Here is a 9,003-nt window from a genome sequence, read left to right as displayed (position 1 = left end):
AATAAAATATAATTTCAAATTATAATAATTATTCTTTATAGACTTTATCTTTTTAATAAACAAAGCGATCTTTTGCCCAGTGAAAGCAGCTTCGGCACTGGCGGGCACTAAGCGCACTGCAACCGGCATTCCTGTTCGCCCAATGCATTCGGAAGGGACGCCGAAGAGAAAAAGTCTGCATCCTGCATTACAACTCTATTAGCCGGTGGTGAACTAATAATTCTGTGGATATTGTTGTTTATTTGTTGGGCGGATTTTCCGCAAGATGGGTAATCCGGCGAATGAGACTCTTGGTCTCAAAAATACTCATAATCTCTTGCGTGTGTATCCGTGCATCCAGAAAAAAGATCATATTTCAACCGATATCCTTATCCGAAATGAAGCCATTCTTTTAGTGCAGTGTTATGAAATCATCGACAAAGCCATAAAATCTCGAAAACCAGTTCGGTGCTTAAAGCTTCAACCATTTTTTTTTCATATTTGTTTTTCCTCCTTCAATATCTAGAGCACTTCAACAAAGTCCACATCAACTCGTAACAAATTACAACAACTTGCCGCCTAATCGAAACCATAATCGTATATCCCCACCGATATCCACCGCATTATGAGCAGGATCCAAAATTATCCCACCAACGTTGGCGACCCAACAGGCCACCAGCGCCCAGTAGATGAACCGAGAAGACGATTTCTTACAAGAATGATTAAAACTACTTAGAGAACTTTCTTGCTACCGCCAGTTCCTGTACCAGTGTCTCTAACCCATAACGCGATAATGGAGTCACTCGGTGGATTAGCGCAATTCTTTTCCCCCTTGCGTCTTCCGGTGAACCAAACCCATACCGCCCACTCCAAGAAGCGAGATCAATCTCTCGTGATGCACCTTTCCGTAATTACCCACATCTTATTAATTAATCATGTTTGTGCAGTCGGTCGGTTCTCGGACTTGAACTAAGCGGATTGTGGCTGGAATGTCGTTTCTAGTAACCGTGGTGTGCGCCAGTTGGTAAACTGCTACGCCTAGCCGTTTTGTTGGCGGTGGAGGTGATTGTTGGAAAAAATAAGTTTCTCATTTAGTTTATCTATAATTCATACATTTTTATGATAATGAAGAAAATTATGAAAAAAGTTTACACACCCCGCTTTTCAAAGTGACTGCCAGGGGACGTGAATTGAGAACTGTCCAGTGGCAGTACCAGTCTGCGCTCCGGAGTCGACTGGTCGGTTGCCGTTGCCGGGGAGTTCTTAAACTTTAGCGGAAACCAGTGCAGTGGGGGTGGCTTGGGATTGAAAAAGTGAAGAAAATCTAGCGTCATAATTTAGGATTATTATAAACCATTCGCTTTAGCAAATAAAATGTGAGAAGCAATGACACAACCAACCAACCAAACAACCACCAACGGGGAACGGTGGCGACGGGGTTCGGAACGATGGAGCAAGAAACACAAAAAAAAAGAAACTAATTATTTTGCACAAGGAGAACATCACCGGGGACACGTTAATCCGCAGGATTTGTGACTGAGCGTAAATCTACACAGCACAAATGGAATTTTTAAGTTTTCATTAGATAGAACCAGCTTGTCGTTTTGATTCAAACTAATGACCAGTGAAGCGTTGATCAGCGGATCATAGGTTTTTAATTAACTGCTGGTCTAAAAATTTTTCAACGGATTTAGATTCTACGACGTTTTATTGTATTATGACATATTGGAAAAAAATCATTTTTTTTAATGTATAAAAAACATATATTTTTGATATTTTTATACGACAAATTTAAGTTTATTGTATTATCTACGATCTGTAAGGTTTCATTCAAATATGTTTGTTTGATAAAGGGCGGGTAGGGTCTAACATGTTTGGAAAATCTTTTTTTTTTCTTTATATTTTCCTATAGGCTACCTGCGCAGCTCCGGAAGCGCCACCATGTGGCGCATAGCGTCTCCAGCGCGGTGCGCTGCATCGAGCGTATGAAATGTCCAACAAAGTGTGATAGCTTACAAAGTTTACAATGGTCTCTATTTTCTTCATTTACATAAACTCAACTGGAATTTTGAACACTTCTGTTCGCATTTTCTGCAAAAACCAGATTTTTCTGGTGAGTTTTCACAATATTTTTGTAAATACAAAAAATAGGTATAGGATTCGCTTGAATTTTGGGAAAATTGCCTGATGCCCGAAAGGCCAACCGATTCAGCTCGACGAACTGAGCAAATGACCGTGTGTGTGGTTAATTATGTGTTGTTCACAAAGAGGTCAAGATCTCAGAGATGGCGAGACTAGTCGCAAATGAAAGATCTTCTCGTCAGCCAGTACGCAACTGATTGGTTTTGAGATTTGATGTTTACTTTTTAAATTATACATAGTTAGATGTCAAAATGTTCAGTTTTTTGTAATTGCAATAATTGGATTGCATAGTTCCCAACCACATCAAAATGCGATTTCTATTTGAGTTTCAGACGTTGATTTTGGGGCTTCATTGCATTCAGAAAAACTTTTGTTTGGAACTGTCTTTTTCTTTGAATAAAATTAAAGTTGTCATTAATCTACTTAGAAGTGAGTTATAAGTTTTAATTTGCATTACACTGCGTGGTAGTGAATTCAAGCCTTTTGAAGAATTATAGAACATGTTACTACAAGAAAATATGCCCAACACATGGGCCCTTAAAATGCATCGGTGTCGATATAAGGAGCATAATTAATATGAGGCTCCCAAAATGTAGTATTTCCATCATAACTTTCTTAAACACGCAAACGAAAAAGGGAATTGAGGGAACCACGTGGTCGATTCACAATTTATACGCGACCCACTGTGCTCAGGCCTCAAATAAATATGAAAATACACTTTTAGAAATGAGTGTCTTAAGATTCGTTACTAAACGTAGCACTCTAATATGCGTTAGTTGTTCCCAAAACCTATTGGGAGGTGTAAAAAATGTTCCTTCATTATTTCTATCTGAAACAAATGATAACGAACGAGTCTAAAATGAAACAATCACTGGTAGATAAAAACTGACTCGTCGTTTACGTCACTTTTATCATCATATCTCTGGAACTTGTAAGGATAGCCACTTGATCTTCAAACTTCACCAATAACTCAATAGTAGCTTTCAAACGAATCTAAGTTTGTTTCAATTGGTTCAGCCTTCTACACACACAAACACACATACACACACAGAGAAACATTTTCCGGTTTCGTCGTCTGATCGAGCTCGATCAAAAGTCGTTTTTTTTTCAGCAATTCGATTACCCTTTATAGAAGAAGGCAGAAACATTGATGCAAGAATATTCAAATGTATGTAGTGAGATTAAATGTGGTTAACCGTTTTTGTGCTTGAGTTCCCTTAATCGACAAGAAGTAAAGATACCTAAAAATCGGGATAATACAAATTTTCGCGTTTTAGCGAGCTATTGGTGCGCAAAACAGTTCCCTGGAGAAACCCATTGTCATTTCGTTCTTCCTTATTTTATTCTCTTCCTCAACGATTTATGACGAAAACAAGAAAATTCTACGGCTTGAAAGAGATTTTCAATAACCGTGCTCATACTTCATCGGATTATGCAAATAATATTAATTAAAATAGTCGAGTTTGATTTGTAAACGTTTCGTTTTTTGTTACTTTAGGAAGGTTTTACAGCTACAAATATGCCTGAAATTTTCAAGCGTCTTCGATATAATGTGTTTTGATATAATGTGTTTTTCAACGATTTTTGGTATAATAAAAAGCTGTTCTTCTTCAATCATCGGAATGATGTTCAAAATCTGCATACAATAATTTCCACACATTCTTATAAATTTTCAGATCATTTTGATCAATTTTTTTTTAGTAACCTGATAAATCCAGCAACATTGTGTTACTTAACAATGGGTTCATACAACGCAATTTTTTTTACTATCAAAATAACAGGAAACATGGATTTGTGAATATTGTAGGAAAAACACTTTCGTAATAAGAAATGCTTCACGTTTTAAAATTTATCGAACTAGTTAAATTAAACCTCAATGCAGTATATTCATCCTTCTCACCCTATTTTTGTGATACGCACTGTAGATATTTATTTTGGTAAACCCGTGTGCTAAAGTTACAACAAGCCGTTTAAGCGGTAATATGCAGAGCTAATAAAAGTCATTTTCACTGACAAAAAATAGACGAAAATGACAAGAAATTACTGTCACTCTCAGCTTCGCTTGCAAACTATGAGAACGAAATCCACCTCCAGTCAATGACATAAGTGGAACAGTAGTTTCAAAATTGTATTTTTTCTTTCATTTGCCCTTTCAGTCATTTGCAGTTTTCAGTGATAATCCCATAGTATGCAGTGTTGATATTCAACCAAACTGTGAGAATTGAAAATGACAGAAAAAGGTTTCGCAATAACTTTTACCTGTTGGTACTCGGATTTGTAGTAGTTTTGATTTCCAAAGAGACTCTGGGATGTAATTACTTCGATTTGTCATATTTTAGTCACTTTTTATAGCCAAACATCACACATTTTCAATACATCGATGAAAGAATGAGAATTGAAATTCTGATGATGCTCCCTGAAGACGTTAGTTTGGTTTCGTCTTGTCATAGAGGAAAGAGTGACGTTGGTAATTATACTCTCTCATATTTTCGATGAGAAACGAAAATGCTTCGTCTCTCTTTGTTTGTTCTGGTGTCGGACATTTACGAATGAGACAGTAAAACATTGAAAATGAGACTGTTGGGATGGTTTCTTTCATTGCAAATGTGTGACAATTTTAAGCTCTGGTAATATGTACCTGCGAAAAAAAAACTTTAATGAACTTTAATGGTGGTAGGGTCTAAACGATGAAAACAAATTATCATTTTCACGAATTTTTTCCAGAATTATCGTTCAACAAAATAAATTCAAATGTTTTGCATGATAAAAAGCATCATTCGAAAAACATTTTGTAATGTTTTCGTGGAAAAATAGGTAAATCGGTGAAGAGGTATTTTTGAGGACGCTTCTTAAAAACCATGATTTGCGGTGTCCACTGTATCTCAGCGCAGACTGATCAGAAGTGAACAAATGAACGCAGTATAGTTAGAGAAGAAGTTTTTCTAGACCAAAACGTTTCTGTTTGATTTTTTTAAATATTTTTTAATTTTTGGTGGTTGTTCAAAGTGAAAACTACGATTTTTTACGAAAAAATCCGCCATTTTGTAGCTATCAAACTTTCCCAAAGTAACAAACAATGAAAAGAAAAACGTTGGGGTCTGGTTTTATATACCTTATCATCAAAAAAAGAACCGGAATTTTCATTTTAAAATTCCCGCGCTTGTCCAATCGGTAAACTTTTATTCTCTCAACGTTGGCAACACTTTTATACACATTCGGTCAAATTTTGACGCATATCGTACGATTAGTTTTTGTTTGGCGTTCATACGAAAAATTTTCGTGTGGCGATTTTTATAATGAATGAAAATTTAATACAACGGCTCGCCTTCGAAGCGCCATTCGGTCGATTGTTGTGCGGTTTCGACGTCATATTCATAGATCCACACCTCATCACCAGTTATGATGCATTCGATGAATGTGGGGTCACTATATGTGTTGGAAATCATCTCTTTTGCCACATCAACACGACGCTGTTTTTGAATGAAATTCAGCTTTTTTGGCACCAGCCGAGAAGCGACGCGTTTCAAACCCAAAACATCAGTTAAAATGTGTTCGGCTGATCCATAAGAGATGCCCAACAACACAGGAATCTCTCTAATCGGTACAGATTTGCTTTGCCGATTCAATGTTTTCTTCAGTAACAGATGTTGTTGGGCGACCAGGGATCTCATCATGATCCAAGCTAGTACGACCACCTTTGAAGCGTTTATACCACTCGTATGCCTGTGTTTTTCCTAGACACGATTCACCAAAGACCTTTTCTAACATTTTCAACGTTTCGGAACACTTGAATTCATTTGCAACACCAAATTTGATGCACGTACGTTATTCTAAATTTTCATCCATTATAAAAATCGCCACATGAAAATTTTTCAACTTCTTTGTATAGACGCCAAACAAAAAAAATCTATAAAAGAGTTGCCAACGTTGAGGGAATGAAAGTTTACCGATTGGACAAGCGCGGGAATTTTAAAATGAAAATTCCGGTTCTTTTTTGATCATGAGGTATGTAGAAACTGTGTGCAAAATTTGAAAAAAAAAATGGTGTAGTAGTTTTTGAATGACGATGGACACGGACTTTAAAAACCTGCTTTCGAGAAAAACGCATTTAGAATTTATAAAATCAATAGAAACAATTAATTACTCCAAGGGAGCCAGTAGGGTATGACATTTTCAAAAAATCATATATTTTCTTTTATAATTTACTAGCTGAATGACCCGGCGTTGCTCGGAAATGTTTCGGGAAGAAAAGGCCGAACAAAATTCCCGAAGTTGTCCTACCTAGTGTAATACTCTGAGCAGTTTTATGTTGCTATTCAATCAATTTTACCTTACACTTCCCATGTTTGGGGCACTTGCTGAACTCCCTCTCCCTTAAAATAACCTTTTAATCTACATTGACATAAAAGTAGTATCTGTATTTGTCAAGATGCATCGTTTATCGTAGAATAAATTTTATATCGAACTCTCCTTTTATCAGTGAACTTACTACAGCTCTCCTCCATGATAACCCTTATGACCACCTCTTAGTAGTGTACGAAGTATCTGTGCTCTTCAAAAAGTATCGATTAATTCATTAAAATTAAATTCTATAATGGAATATGGAAAATTCTATAAACTTCACATTAAACTTCCTTTTTTGAGGCACTCATTATATCCACCCCCCACAAATATCCTTAAAACCATTTTTGAGTTTTTCAAAATGTATGTATGGTTTTAAAAGGGTCGTCAAATGGTGAGATAACTAAGTCCTCACAAGTCCCTATCTCATGCCTCCCCGAGCGTCTATGATGACATTTGGTCAATAGAACGGCGTCGACTGGGTGCTATCGCCTTCTGCGTTAGTAGCAGAATGAGAGGGTGCGAAATGGCTTGTAGGTTGAAGCCCATCCTAAAGTGCAATGTTTATCATAGTATATTGTAACATATAATTCTGTCGTTTATTACATCATGTATTATTAGTATTATTTTTATTATGAGAAGAGCGTAACTTACACTGCGAAATTACTGTTATATTATATCATAGCATATTGTTTCATATATTATCGTCCTACACTATTTTATGTTATTATGGTATTATACTGCATTGCATCATAGCATATTATATTATATAATTATATTATATTTTAATATATTATATTATATTGTATTCTACTATATTATGTTATATTGTATTGCATTATGTTGTATTATATTATGTTATATTATATTATATTATATTATATTATATTATATTATATTATATTATATTATATTATATTATATTATATTATATTATATTATAGGGTTTATTATGAGTAGTACTACGTACCTCTGCGCAAAATATAAATTTGTTTTCCTTATAAGTTATCATTTTTAAAGTAATCTTTTAACTAACTATCAAGGTCGTCACAAGGTGAGCTTGGTCCTCACTGGTTCCTGTTTCATGCCTACACGTGTGTCTGTGGTGACAATTGGTCGATGGAATGCGTTGATGACAGAATGAGAGGATGAGAAATGACATATAAATTCAAGTAATATAATATCATAGCATATCGCAACATATCATTTTATTCATTCTATTATTTATTATATAATTCATTGTACTATATTAGATTCGTTTTTTATTATTATTTTCATTATTATATTTACTGTTATTATTATTAATTTGTCATCAATAATAATAACATATATTATTTTTATAGATGTGGATATTATTATTGTTATTAGAAGAGAAATATTCTACTTCCTGCAGTATTGCGAAGATGGAAGAGCATAACTGACACTCTACATTAACTGTTATTTTATATATTGTTTTATGATATATTATATTATATTGTATGACATTGTATTATATTATATTAAATTAAAATATATTATATTATATTATGTTATATTGTATTATTTTGTAATCTATTATATCTTTTCATGTTATATTAATTTCATTACACTATGTTTTATTGTATTTTTCAATATAAAACATTTTGCACGGGGTCGTAAAGGGTAGGGAGCATCAGGGCATCGGACGAATTGACGACTGAACGAGGGATTGTGGATAGCCAGCCCAAGTCACTTGAAGGAAACTTGTTTCCTTTTGAAGGTTTGAAATGAGTCTGACGCGCCCTTCTCAAACAAACCATCAGGCGGGTTCAAGCATGTATAGCGAAATGCTTCATCCATGCACTGGATATTATGGTTAGAAGAGCATCTTTTATTCCCGCGGAATACGAGTAAGTAACTTTACTTACATATCCGCCCAACCCTTTTTGTTCGCTTTTCGGTAACAGCTATAGTAAGAAAGTGAATGGATGAGTCATATCGGGGCTACTGTAAGTCTACCCGCATCCACTGGCAAGTCCTTGAACTGATGGTGGCTTCACTTCACATCACATCACATCACATGTATGTATGGTTTTAAAAGGTATCAATTCTCTTTAAATAAGATAAATTTCGACATGGCCTCCTCAATTTAAGAACGCTTGTCCTAATGATCATCTCTGAAGAGCAAGAAGTGCCTATGCCAAGTTTGATTGCAATACGTTCAGTAGTTTTGGAGTTATGCCGTTAAAAACATTACACCCCCATTTTTAAAGGTACATCCATCCCCCATATAATCATATCTACGGAATGCAAAATGTTTCTATGGTTTTCTAAAAGTATCTATTCTCGTCAAATTAGATACATTTTTTCATGACATTTTTCATTATATCTAATATATGCAAACTGTTTCTATGATCTAAAAAAAGTATCGATTCTCGCCAAATTAGACAAATTTTTCATGAACACATCCCCCCCCCCCTCCCTCCTGTTGTCGTCAAGTTATATGCATTTTTTCATGACCCCCTCCTGTTAATTACACTTGCTATGCTCCCTCCCCTATAGAAATGCTCCCTAAATCATCTC

Source organism: Malaya genurostris, chromosome 2, assembly GCF_030247185.1.
Source record: "Malaya genurostris strain Urasoe2022 chromosome 2, Malgen_1.1, whole genome shotgun sequence".
Taxonomy (NCBI): Eukaryota; Metazoa; Arthropoda; class Insecta; order Diptera; family Culicidae; genus Malaya; species Malaya genurostris.
Note: the sequence above shows the minus strand (reverse complement) of the source record.